The sequence below is a fragment of the Rattus norvegicus genome, chromosome X, assembly GCF_021556685.1.
Source record: "Rattus norvegicus strain SHRSP/BbbUtx chromosome X, alternate assembly SHRSP_T2T, whole genome shotgun sequence".
Classification (NCBI taxonomy): domain Eukaryota; kingdom Metazoa; phylum Chordata; class Mammalia; order Rodentia; family Muridae; genus Rattus; species Rattus norvegicus.
This window is the reverse complement of record NC_141554.1, coordinates 117706169-117720333: the sequence shown is the minus strand read 5'-3', so window position 1 is coordinate 117720333 and position 14165 is coordinate 117706169. Positions and strand designations below refer to the sequence as shown.

Sequence of the window (14165 nt, the reverse complement as noted above, 5' to 3'; positions counted from 1 at the left end):
ATTCTTAGTAGTGTCCATTATCCTACTGACTTTAAGGACTCGTAAAGTTACAGATTCTGCGAACACCATCATAATCTGTTTTCCACCTTCCTCCTTCTTCTAAGCGGAAACTCTTCCTCCAAAGCACTGTCTTCTTGGAGAGCACACTTGTACTTTTTGTACTTGTACTCTTTGTTTGCTATGGAACTTGGGTCCTGAAGGGCCATCATATAAGAACCACACATTTGTCCCTTTGTGGCTGATTCATTTCATCTCACGTAATATTTTCAAGGCAGATATTTCTTTTTAGTAGACTCTTTTCACAGCACAGACTTTGTACACCAAAGTAGGAATTTTATTTTATGAAGAAGGTCAAACAGGGTCCATGGTTTGGCCTGATGACTCTTTAGTTCTCAGATAAAAAAAAGTCTCCTTTTTTTCCCTACCTAATGCGATAGTTTTTAATGCATAGTACTTCAGTAACCAAGTGTCTTTACACAGGTGTTTTACAGCTAGTGGCTAATTCTCCTGGTATCCCCCAGAGGGCTTCCCATATTTTATAGGCAAGTCTTGAAGACATAGGGATGCTGTGGGGATTAGTTAAATGTGTGTGGCATAGTTTGCTGTATAAACTCACTCTCTGAAACTTAGTTTTCACTCCCTGCTCTTAACTTCCACAGCTTTTACTGTCAATACCACTCATTTAGCACTTAGCATACACTTGTTACTTGTCTTTTTATGTGTATATGCTGGAAGGCAGGAGCCAAGTCGCATACCTTTTTGTTTTTTTAAAGTCCTGTCCATAATAGCAGTTCAGTCTAGGTTTGTTGATGTTGCCCTCTCCCTCCCTTTTAAGTAGGGCAGGCAATGTGGGGCTTTATAAATTCAAACTCAATTTAAACAAGCTGAAAGGTTTTCAGGGTAAAAACACAGAGGAAGTCTTGCATGGCGGGAGAGGAGGAACACCTAAGACCTTAAGACCCTTGGGAGACCCCCTGGAGAAAAGAGAATTACCTAAAAACCTGTTGTTTGCCACAGGCTAAGATAAAGGTGGCTCACTCATCACCCGGTTCACCATCAAATTTTCAACTGGTTGGAGAGTCATAGCCAAGATTCACAGTTATAGGTTCCAATAGCTTTGGGGAAGGCATTTTGAAAGTGATTTTGAAGGCAGCTTCGAAGATTATGAGCAAGCATATCACACTGAATCCCTCAGGCTTTTGCTACTGCAATTTATTTTTCCGTGGCGACACAAGACTGGCAAGGGCCCTCTTAATAATGAACTGAGTGAAAGTATTTTTGATGAGTTATGAACAAACAGAAGGTAAAAGTAGTTTTCCTGATAGGGACAGACATCTCAGGCATATCATTGAATAGACAAATTCAAGGTATGTCATGAGTGCTAACCTCACTTATAGGAGATCAAATGAAGACCTCGGCACTGGACTCATTCTTTATTGTACGGCTTTCCTCTTTAGAACTGCATATTTTATTCCCTTTCCACTTAAACATCAGTGTTCTGGAAACAAGTATTCTCTTGAGGTGATGATCAGGAGGAATCCTTCTAAATACCAAACAACCTCACGAGGTAGATGTTTCTATGTTTAAGCACTCAAAAAAGGTTGCCGCCCCATGGCAGGGGGGAAATCACCTGACTGACCTCTCACACATAGAGTGAATCAGACTTAGAATCCATTTTGTCACGATCTTAGCCTCTGATTCAGCAGCTAGTAGAACATACTGTACAGTCTGCAGCAAGTCACCCACCCACTACCTTTCTTATAGCAGGAGGGATATTTGAAGACCCTATTTATCACGAGACAGTCTTCTGACCCTGCCTTCCTTGGTTGCCTAGATCAGTGGTACCCTCAAGGCTCCCATTGGGTAGCCTAGGATTGGATGTCCCTCTCTCATTAGCATGGGTTCATTATAACGACTCTGAACTAATGGGAGCTTTTGTACTTATACTTGTTTCCAATTCAGAACATTTTCACTTTGGTGATACACAGCATGTTTTCCTCTTTCAGCATCAGTACCACAGTACTATTAGGTGGTGACGAAACTGCAAAACCGTTTGGTAAAGAACTCACCCACTGTGATTAGAAGAGGGGGTAATTTATTACTCTTATCGGGGGAGCCAACTTCATATTCAGCCTCAAAACTATAGGAAAAGAGTTGCCTTTTCACAGTAAAGCCACAGAACCTCTACAATCGTGGCTATAAATGCTTAAAACAGGTGGGCAGGAGATCAGACTCTCAAATACAATCACATGCTAGAGGCTCTACTGTGTGTGTCACACATGTGGGGAGTGAATTAGAGAGTCTTTGCATACATTTCATTTGACTTTACCATCAGTGCCAGTTAGAACACGGTACATGCCTTATGGCGTTTACTTACAGATAAGAAAGTTAAGGCTGAGAAATTAAAGTTCTCTAAAAGTCACCCAGCCAGGTAATATGTGCTAGAGCCCACAGTGAATTCTTTCTTTGGTCCCAACTTTCTCATTATTTTGCTTCCCTTTAATGTTTGTGTTTTCACTTACCTAAATGGTAAATTGCAGATTCCAAACCCAACCCTGTGTCCTGGGATACTGTAGTACTCAACTCACCGTGTATTTGAGCAGTATCATTTTTTTTTTCCACTGGAAGGAAATGTGAGTACCACAATGACACTTCATGTATTGTCCGTTCCTGGTTTTATGAACTAAGAGGTAAGTTACCAATTCCCAGAGAGCTGGACAGTGCTTTAAATATAAAGTTATATCTCAGTTGGCTAACGCACTGTCGCACCCTTTTAGGATACTGAGAAGTCAAGCATCTCATCTATCCCCAGCAGAAGCTGGGGAGAACAGAGAGCTAGACAATAGTCTCTTGTTTAGTTTTAATAATTTTAAGGGCGGGATGGGATCAAAGGATAAGATTGGCAACTAAAGAGACCAATCATAGGCCAACAGCAGTCGTGACTGGCCAATAAGTAGATGTAGAAGAATGGTGGGTGGGTCTTACTAAGGGCCGGCTGTTCTAAAGTAAGCACGCCCAGCCAGGCCAAGAGGTGGAGCTTCTCCTGAGTCCCGCCCATCCCTTGGCTCCCTAGTGACCGGCCTCCGGGAGGGGGACATGGACCCTTCTAGAAATTTGGGGCAAGAGGCTGACCCGGCAGGATGACGGAAGAAAAAGGGGCATTTTGTTGGTTTTGCCTTAGGTGGTCAAAGGAAACAAAGGGGGTAAAAACGAAGGAAAGCTGTTCTTGAATTTTGGGAAGCTTTGGCTCCGTGCTGTTTTTTGTTTTTGTTTTTAAATGCATTTCTATGATTTTTTCTTCCTCCCGCCCTGGGGCTGGGAGCTGTGCTGACTCTCCCACGCGTCTCTGCTACTCTGCTGCCATAGATTATTGAAGTCTTTGAACAAGAAAAATCCAACCAATCAACCAAATGTCCAAAACCAAAAAATCAAACCCGGTGCCTTTCTTTCTTCTCCCGCTTTAATTCCTGTACACACTATCGGAACTACCATCACGGAGTAGAGTCCGCCGCGTGGGAGGACTGGAGAGCCTGCGCGTTATCCCAGATCTCTCCCAGACTCCTGATCTTAGCCAACGTAGCAGATCAATTGTTTGAAAGTTCCCCGCCTGAAGGCCGCCTGACCTCCTGGGGCGCCGCCTCCTCCCCTTCGCCAGAGTCCAGCGGGCCTCCACCCCCCCCTGCCTCCCGCCCTGCTGGCCCCGCCCTCGGCCCGGCCCATCCCATCTTCCAGCCCCCCTTCTTGTGGGCGGTCCTAGCTGCTCACCGCCAGAAGAAAAGCCACCGTGCCTCCCCTGCTTCTACCTCTCATCCTTCTCTCAGGAGCTGCCTTCATCGCAGTCACGCCCCTTCCTTCCGAGGAGCTTTCGGGCTGCGTTCGCTGGTAGACCCCTGAAATCACCCCTCCGTCTCCCTTCTCTTTCGTCCCTTCCCTTAGTTCTCCTCGCCTTCCCCCACTACCACCACCTCCAGCCTATCTCGCTTCTCACCATCCGCTGCTCCACCCTCCGGCCCGGTATCCTGCTCGTCCACTGCCACCAAGGAGAGACCGGAGGGAGCAGCGAGGTTGGGAGTAGCCGGGACCTGGGGCTTCCTCCCAACCCATCCCTGGCCTCCGGCCCGGGACCAAAACCGCTTGAGGCTGCAGACCGAGAGTCCTCACCTTATCTTCATTGCTTTCAGAGGTAGGAGAAGCGTCCTTACTTTTGCGGGGAACTGGGGCAGTAATCTGTAGTGCTGTGAACTTGATCACGTCCTTATTTGTGAGTAGGTTTTTGTATGTGCCTGTGGGGTCGCCTGTATGTTCTACTATTTTTGCCGTTGGCCTTGAGTTTTCTGAGATGTGCAAGAAGTTTATTTAACGCAGTTTAAAAGTATTGGTTCCTGTCCTACTTTTAGGAGGAGATGCTGGAGGGGTACCATTGCTTGGTGCTACTTTACTTCCTCCCTGGGCTCTTGTAGGTTCCTACAGATTTGATCGCTTAAGGAACTAAGGACTTAACTAAGTTAGGGACTCCGAGGAGGTCTACCTTCAGTCCTGCAATTAATTGGGACTCCGGAGTCTAACTTCAGTCCCGCAGCGACTAAGTTAGGGACTCCGGGATCTATCTTCACTCCTGCAACCAAGTTAGGGACTCCGGAGTCTAACTTCAGTCCAGCAACTAAGTTAGGGACTCCGGAGTCCAACTTCAGTCCAGCAACTAAGTTAGGAACTCCGGAGTCCAACTTCAGCCCCGCAACTAAGTTAGGGACTCCGGAGTCCAACTTCAGCCCCGCAACTAAGTTAGGGACTCCGGAGTCCAACTTCAGCCCCGCAACTAAGTTAGGGACTCTGGAGTCTAACTTCAGTCCAGTAACTAAGTTAGGGGGACTCTGGGCTCTACCTTCAGTCCTGCTTGAGGAATTACCCTTATCTCAGAGAGCTAGATGGCTTTCTCCTAGGTGCTTACTTGGGTTGGGAGCTCACCCTCCCTGACCCAAGGCCACGAATTCTTCAAGTTTTAAAATGTGGAAGTAATGTACCACACAACTATTCGCTTTATGGACGCATGTGTAGTGGTAGTGGTAGTGAGACTCCGGAGGCGGAGATTGCCGTTATTTGCTTCAAAAGGTCAGAAGATTTTAATAAGTGGTTGAAACATCACGAAGGTGGCTGGTTTAAGGTCCAAGCCCCGGCCACTGTACTTTTGTTCATCAACAGCAATACCATCTTCATAGATAGATGAAGATAGATGAAGATGAGGAGAAGGAGAAGGAGGAGGGAGAATGACAGATTTTATAGACCGCAAGCAGTCTCTGGTGATTGCCTCTAATAAATCATAATAGGCGAATAATTTACAGCAAGGGACTAAATACAAATTAATGAAAGATGAAAGGGATAGATTTGAAAAAGCCTTTTCAGTACTGCCCCTCACCTCCAGATGTGGGGAGACAATTGAAAACTTAGAACTTTTTTCCTCTCATTTAGAGAGAAAGATAATCAACTGTAATCTTTAACGATGAAGGGCTAAGGATATATGTAACTCTTCTTGGGTTGGCCTTGTGAAACCTCTTCCTCAGGCCAGCTTTGGGAAACTACCTCAGACCTTTTAGTACCCTCCTTCAATAGCTAAGAAAAGTCTGAAATGGCATTTTGGACACAGGATAAATTTTTACCTGTCTCCTACTTCTCTTCACTTGGGCAAGTAAGTGCCACAGGCTTTATACTAGTTGGGTTGAAAGACTTGTTCCCAAAATGTCCGGAAGCTGTTGCTTATTCTTTAGAGAATAAATAATTTACATATTTACATAAAATCTTTGGTTGATTTTTAACAGGGGGCTGCGGAAGATGCAGGCAGGGCATCAGGGGTGGCCAGGAAGGTAGAGAAGGAATGCTACAGTGTTACATAGTGACGATTTTAAAGGCTATCATGTTTCAGATCAGCTGGGAGGGAAAAGCTGGCCGGACCACACTACATTTTAAAACGGGCCTGGGACATTTTAATAGCCAGGTGGTTGTAGTGTAGTTACATCTATTTACGGAAGATAACTCAGGTCCCAGCTATTCGGTATGGGTTTGCCTGGTGTCGTTTATGGGCCCTTTCTGGCGCTACATCATACTTTAGTTTAAGTTCCTTTGTACTTTGGAAAAGTTTGTGTCTCTGTTAAATTGAAAGTTAATTTTCTTTTTAATTCACAGCCTAGGTACAAAGTAATCCTGTAACTCCACCTGTACTTAAAGTAAGTTTTACATGGACATCCTGAATCCCTTTTACTTGACAAAAAATAAAGTTTAGAAAGAGATTTTCGCAATTCATATTTGTCATTGAGATTGGGACAATCAAATGTATTTTTTTAATTTATGAAGCAAAGTTTAGTAGACTAATGCATAACTAAGGCATTTTTGGAGGTCCATTTTCCTCTACTTTTGTATAGAGTGACAAGGACTTTCGAAAGCTTTTGAGAATGGAGTAGTAGGAAGATAGAGGGATGGGTACTTTGACTTTGAGGTCCCACTGAGTTGCCAGCATTCTAAGTGGGTACATCTGCTTCTGGGCCTCTCCTAAGAGCTCTCTCCCAGGGCCTGTGCCTTCTTTAAAAGGGTGTCTTTGTAATTAAGCAGCCCTTCCCCCCAACTCTCTTCTTCTTTTGATCCAGTTTTTTAGGCTTATTTTCCATTTGGAGACAAGAGGAGTTTCTCACACTCTCCTGCTCCCCTCTTAACATTTCTTTTCTTTTATCCCAGAAAATCACCCCCCACACACACACACCAAGTTCTCAGGATGGTTAGCAGTTTTGTTTTGTTTGGGACAGAGGCAGTGTTACCAGTGAGGAGGAATAGAGGATATATTCCTTCTTGGGAAATGCTTGTGGCCAGGTAGCCTCCTCCATGGAGACTGAACATTTGGAATGCATGAGAACAGTCTATTCTTCAGGACTGTCTGGTAGAAATTGTCCTTTGCACCCATTAAGCCCAGCTTAAACCCACTGAAAGGGGTGGAGAGAGGTGTGTGTGGTCGGGGCCTAGCCTTTTAGGATGGTAAATGTTTCCAAATCTCCTATTACATCACCTCTTTCTCCCATAGATTCAGTGGGTTTAGAGATCGGCATGACAAGTTAATTAGCTGGGGACTAAACCAATTTGTTTAGAATCGTGATCTATTGATTTCCTGTCCCCAGGAATTTTTGTTAGTGTTTTACTATGATGTGTTGTCTTTAGCATTACTTACTTTTCTTTCCTTCTCGCCTTTTGTGGACTTTGGTCCAAAATCTAGGTTTCCACCCCCAAGTCAAAGGTTAGAATTTAGCTGCAGGAACTAAGGGGGTATTAAACAGGCTGGGATACTGAAGCACTCGCCTCCATGGTGGGCTTCTGACCCTTTTTAAGGAAGTTGCCCCTTCCATATACAACACACACAATCTGAACAAAAAAGAAAAAAGAAAGAAAAGAAAGTAGAATGTCATTTGCCTTATAAAAGCAAAAGTTCTTGAACAGAACTAGCTTTCTTAGTTAGTGTCTTTAAACCATTGCTTGATAGGTTAAAAAAAAAAAAACCAACCTCACTATATCTGGGCTTTCTCGGGAACATACTTATTGCATAAAAGACTACATTAACATTTGCTGTGTTGATTATTTCTTGAACTAAATGAGGCTGTTGTTGGGGTTTTGGAGTCTTTTGTTATATGGGATCGAGTTAATTGTCTATATCATTCTGGGTTGTAATAATCCTGGCCACCTTAGAAGTAGCCCACACAGGCTTGTAGAAAGGATTTAGCATTACTTTCTAGAGACAAATCTAACTTTGCAGATTCTGAATGTCCACCTCATTTTGGTAAACTATTTTGTTTCCATTTATCATGTTTGACTAACACAAGGACCTAGATTATTTTTTATTTTAGCAAACAACGATCCCCAATACCATTTTACATATAAGAATCTATAATAGGCTTTCTGGGTAAGGCCACTAGTGAGGGGAACCTGGGCTTTAGGCATGTTTCCTCCACTGTCAATTGTGGAGATTGGACAGAGTGGTTTTGATAGTCAATTTTCAAAAGTTTATGCATGTCTTTTGAGGCCTCATTTACGTGGTCTGCCTTTGAAGGATTGCTATGAGAGTGAGGTGTAACAGTTATGACAATCCTGTGTGTAGGGGTGGGTTGAGGGATCAGTTGTAATAACGTATGTACAGAAGTGTGCTTTATTTTTTAGTAGTATCAGATAATAAGCCAAAGAGGCTCTATGAAACTTCAAGAATCCTGGTCCCTCTACGCATGTGAATCTTCCTTACTTTGGGTCGTGAGAGTAGGTAATGTTGCTTTTCAATAGGAGTTTGTCGGAGACAAAGCTTTGTAAACTGGTATAGAATAGTGGAGTATGTACCAATGACTCCATGCCAAGATTCTCTTGTGCATTGCTCCTGGTGTGCCAGGAAGCACATAGGTTTCAGTGAGCTTTAATCATTGTCTGACTTAGAGGTGGTTTATATATGTAGCAAGCCTATTAATACTGTTCTTTTTTTAAAAAAAATTTAAAGATTTATTTATTATATGTAAGTACAGTGTAGCTGTCTTCGGACACACCAGAAGAGGGCATCAGATCTCATTACAGATGCTTGTGAGCCACCATGTGGTGGCTGGCATTTGAACTCAGGACCTCTGGAAGAGCCATCAGTGCTCTTAACCACTGAGCCATCTCTCCAGCCCCTGTTAATACTACTCTTGTGGTCTCCTCTTCCACTCTTCCACATGAAGACAAACCAAACCAGAACCCAGTGTTTACTTATCTAATTGATTGGACATTATTTTTAAATTGCTGCATCATTGATATTTCATTAAGATAGTGTCCATTCAGATGAACTGCAAAGGACCCAAAATGAGGCAGGGGGAAGGAGGCAGGCCTAGATATGCTTGATTGATAGCTTCAAAAGTAATGTTTGCCAGACTGGGGAAAAAAGAACCAGGGAGGAGATGATTTTTGTAGGCAATGGACTAATACACAGCACACAGGTATAGTAGTGTGGTCCACACACAAAGGGTTCTTTTATCTGAGAACTTTAGTACATAGTGAATCTTAAGTTTCTTAAACCTTTAACTTCCCTTTAATAAAATATAGTCTGTGTGTAATGTCTAATTTTTGATGTCTGGTAAATTAATAATATTTCTGCACAAATTCAATGAAATTTCTCTAGCCAAAATAGAAATACTAAAACCTAAGTCTCTGGCATGTAGACATTTCCAAATGAAATACAGGAATATATGCTTCATACTTTGTGCTCCTGAGAGGGAAATGCAGGTGGGTCTATTTGTTTGGTAATAGTTTCTAATGCAAATCAATCTCTCTCTCTCTCTCTCTCTCTCTCTCTCTCTCTCTCTCTCTCTCTCTCTCTCTCTCTCTCTCCCTGCAAATTTAGTTGACATTTGTGAAGCCACTGTCACTCCTTTTCTGGCTGCCTGAAATGGCATTAGTCTGTGTGACTTGAAGCGAGGATATGGGATTCTCCACCCAGCCCCTCACTGACTTGCCATGTGACCAAGGATAGCTGAATTAGCTGCTCTAAGCTTCAGTTACCCTTCTGGGAAGCGAGGATATTAAGACTTCACAGAGGTGTTTAGGCATGCTTCATATTGGGCACATGCTTTGAGGTCATTGGATGAAAGGTGTTTGTATGATGGCAGAGACGGCTTATTATAGGGTCCTGAGCAGGTGTTCGTGTTTAATGAGCTTTTGCTCTCTTATAACATACAGTGCCCTTTGGTGCCCTATTGCCTTACTGACTATAATTAAGATTGACCCTACATTTGTGTTATTGACCCTCTAACCTTTTCCAAAAACAATTAAAATATTTTCATATTCTGTGATAGGCTGAGGTAAGAATGAAGAGGATAGTGGTGACTGTCGGGGTGAGGAAAAACAGTTTGAGAAAGAGACATTAGTTGGAAGGCACCCAAGTGACCAGTGAATTCTTGAAAGTACCTACAAATGTTCAAGTGAAGCAAAGGTCGATGGGTCTGTGTTTGCAGGGAGAAAAGTTTTGAGTAATATTTGCCTGTGACAAATAATACTAATAGCCAGTGACTAAAACCCGGCTCTTGTAGTGTTTTGTGCACAGCTGGTTTTTATTAATGATGGAATATTTATGCTTGCTGTACAATTCGTGGCTCATTTCCATGTATATGTCAGAATTTAAATACCCCTAAAGGCAACATTAAGATAACATTAAATATAAATGTGGTCAAGTTAGAGAGAGTGGATGGGGGTGCTATCTCCCTTATATTTATTGGTGATGCTTTAATTACAATAACTGATCATCTTTACACAATGATGCTGATCTTATAATGTCCCTTAGTAAACTTCACATTTTGATACCTTTGATTAGGAACAAGTGATTGCCCCCCCCCCCAAGTATGATGCAGATGAAACTGATGTATGTATTTTTTAGGACCGGTTTTTTTCTTCCCCAACACATGCTTCTCATTATCTTGGAGGCCTGGTCTCAATCAGGAAAAGAGCAGAGAAACCACATAATTGAAAGGAGAAGGATGGTGGTGCATACTTGGAATATTTGTGGGGAGGGGATTGCTGACATCAGAAAATGCAGTGGCCTGAGTGTTAACAGCATTGGAGAGAAATCAGCTTTCTGTTTCTGTGTATTGAGAAGTATTTTAAGGCAATACAAATACGGGCCAGACTTGACATCTTTTATGAAGTTGTCCTGGAAACTTTGATGAAGGTTGTTATAGAAAAGTTCAATTAAAGCCTTCCCTATTAGGAAGCTAATTAGCGCCTCCTTTACTCATTTTAGTTGTTTTCAAGGGGGCATGAGTTTGCATTGAATTAGTGACATGCTTCCTCATGTGATAGCAAACTAAGATGAAAAAATATCACAGAGGGGGAAAGGCATTTAGATCGCCAGTCCTGAAGACATAGAATTTCCTCTGTTCCGTTTGGGTTTTCAGTTCAGATCTTTGTTTCAGTCCCTTACTTTGGGTTGTGGACTGTGAGCCATAGCTTACGAATGGGAGTTCTCTGTTCTGAATTGGGGAAATCCTGTGGCTTATCATGCCACACCGTTTTATTTTATTTTCCCTTCTTGTATGATTGTCTTCTCTCTGTCACCCTCCCCCCTCTGTGTGCGTGTGAGTGTTTGCCTTAATACATGCATATGTGTTGGGGACAGGAGGGAGGTGGGTCCAGATTGAGAAAGGCAAATTATTTTCCCAAGCAAATAGTATTTGGAGCTAAGAAAAATATTGATGACCTGTTTCACCCCCTAGAGATTCTTTTTGCCCGAAGGTGCTGGTTAGGATTGTGTAGGGAACTTTGGCAAATTTTCTCGCCTGGTTGTTTCTATGACCAGGCTAAGCACTTTGCTCTGTTAGTAGTGTGAAGGGGACAGGTTATGGCGGTAATAACCTTAAGAACATATGCTTCCTATAGTTTCTATTTTGCTTCACCTCTTTAGGGAAATAAACGTTGGTTTCTGAGATTTCAGGACCATCTTCAGAAGACTAGAGGTTCTGTAGAGGGATAAAATAGAAGTCTATTTTGAGCCTCATTTCCCTCCATAATTTGTAGGAGATGGTCATTCTTTATACATAGTCCCTGGTGCATTTTTCCCCATGGGCTATGCCTGCTTTAGTGTCTCTTACTGGGGCGGTTACTTTGGCTATATGGCATGTGGCATAACTGATCTTAAGTATTTTGAGAAGGCAAGATCTAAATTCAGCTCTATCAATCAACCCAGTCAAACTGGGTTTCTGGTGCTTGCAGGTCAGCAGTGGGAGGAGGGGCTGTCTGTGTCTTGGGAGAGTGACTCAGGTTCTTTGGCATGACGATATGAAACATTGGCTCTTGTCCATGCACCTGCTGGGTGAAGCCACACCTGCAGTGGGCACCTGAGCCTCGCTCAGACATGAAAACCTGACTCCAGGCAAATGGGGCTCCTTCCCAAAGTCATATCACAAAATGGGGGACTCTGAACTATGTCAGTGGAACACCCCATGAGAGTTAAATGAAGCCAGTCATACCTGTGTTAGCTTGGGGAAAGGTCTTAAATCTTTTCTTGTAGGTGGAACACACTTAGACATACTGTTGAAGTGTTGAGTGTGATTTGGCTTTTTGAATGAGTTTCTCTCTTTTTTTACATTAAAATTTATATTTAATTAAAACAATTCTGTTAGGAACTGTCTTCTTGAAAGCCAGACAAGGAAAGTATGGGAGGTTTATGTCTTTACCTACATAGGATAGGAAGTCGCAAGATTTGGTTCTGATCCCAATCCTACTGGTAGACAAGAGTGAAAGATTGATCGAGTGAATTAATATTAGCTATCTGTTCTGGACTCATATTTCTCTTGTTGTAAAGTGGAGTTAATCACATCTGCCTTTATTTCCATCCACAGTTGCTGAGAGAACCAGTAGGAGTGAAAGAACCGATTCCTTAGAAAGAAGGCCGAGAAGCAAAAGGTAATAATCATGTTAACATTCTATGTCTTCCCTTCCTTTTCTTCTATTTTAGCTTCGCTTCTATCCAAATCTTTGGAAAATCATCATTTACTTTATGCACATATCAGGCACATTGAATGCATGAGTTCATATTTTACATTCTGGGATAGAAATCGTATACACCCGTCCCATGGCCTCAATGATCTCATATCCTAGCAAGTTACACTTGTCTTCTGTTTCTGGCTCAGTTTTCTGCTTGGACACTTTAGAAGCACAAAGGAGGAAAATTACCTTCTTTTATGTCTCCACATTACTCCTGGGGACTTCCATCCCTGAAGCAAAGTCTTCTTCATTGAAGTTATATAGAGGAAAGGACCGGAGAGTTTACTTTACTTATAAAGAAATTAGTTTCACAGTTACAATGTACCTGATGCTCGAATGATCATTTTCTTCTGGGGTCCATCTCTGTCAGCCCTGGTGAACTCTGTTTCTCCTCTGTATGCCCCAACTCTCTCTTATGACTTTATCAATTAACCATATACCAATGACTTCTGAAGATATATTTTAGTATGTCTTGGAAATCATGTGGATTCACAAATTCAGGGCCTTCTACAGAGCTCAGAGATTTTTCCCCTTCTGCATTATTAGAGATATAGACCACAGCTCTGTGCTCTACAGAAATATTATATTATCTTTTCCAGGAGCTCCTGATGCCCGGGCTCTGATTGGTTTTGGATTTTTTTTCCTACTCCAATGTTTACTTATTATAAGCTAAAGCTAAACACTTATCTATAGTAAATGCTCACTAAATGTTGGTGAAAATACACTATGATTGGTGCTAAATTAAATTATATACAAAGTACAATAGCAACATAAAGGGAACAGAATTTATTTCCTATATTGAGAAGAATTCAGTGCAGGGAAGAACTGGAGAAGAATTAGTTCAGATCTTTGAAGGAGGAGAGAGAAAGCTGAACAACACTTTTCTGAGTGTTCTGGAAAAGAACAGAAGAAAAGAAATGACCATCGTGTCTTTTCTTCAGAAGCCAGGGACAACTCTGGCTGCTGCTTTCACTACCCGAAGTTTCTGTCACATTGACCCTTAAACAGGTGGCACTCACTCATATTTTATTAAATCAGGTCACCTTTTTAAAGTGCTACTTTCACTGAGGCTCCAAATAGAGGCATGCACACAGACTCCTTGCTTGTGTACATTCAGTTTTACACAGCAACATGCGCATTCGAGTAGGTTGAAGATGAAGATGTCAAAACTCACAAATTCCATTCTCAGAATGTAGCAGGCTGGGTCACTAGAACTGAATGTCTTCAAGCTGACTGTCAGATCTTTTTCCAAGGGCAAAAATGAAAGATGATATGAGCCATTACAGGCCATGAACCTGTTCTCACCCATCTGATGTTTTTGCTAATTAGCTTCTTGGCCAAGTGGCAATTTGGGGCAAGTGCATGCAAGCTAGATTCCTCAGGGAGCCCACATTCCACTCTCGGCCATTACCAAAGCCACTGAGGTCCTACACTGATTCTCTCAGCTGTAGCCTCCCAGTGTCCCCAGAGCCCTGCTCTGACCTGATAAAGAAATGGAAGCGGGGGGGGGGGGGGGTTGGGGATTTAGCTCAGTGGTAGAGCACTTGCCTAGCAAGCGCAAGGCCTTGGGTTCGGTCCCCAGCTCCGGAAAAAAAGAAAAAAAAAAAGAAATAGAAGCAGAACATTATATTAAGTGAAAGAAA

At 42.5% G+C, this 14165-nt stretch overlaps 1 protein-coding gene across 6 annotated transcripts in view; it reads left to right on the top strand.

The window, feature by feature from the left end:
* Positions 1-3801: 3801 nt before the first annotated feature.
* Amot (angiomotin) overlaps positions 3802-14165 on the top strand; it is a 58804-nt gene continuing 48440 nt past the window's right edge. For 3 of the 6 annotated variants that reach the window (NM_001432883.1, NM_001432882.1, NM_001432880.1), the window contains exons 1-2: positions 3802-4183; positions 12378-12441. The gene's annotated coding sequence lies outside the window, so the exon portion shown is untranslated. Of the gene's footprint in view, positions 4184-6177; positions 6219-12377; positions 12442-14165 lie in introns of all 6 variants that reach the window. The other 3 variants (XM_087599347.1, NM_001432881.1, XM_087599346.1) reach the window with 2 other exon arrangements.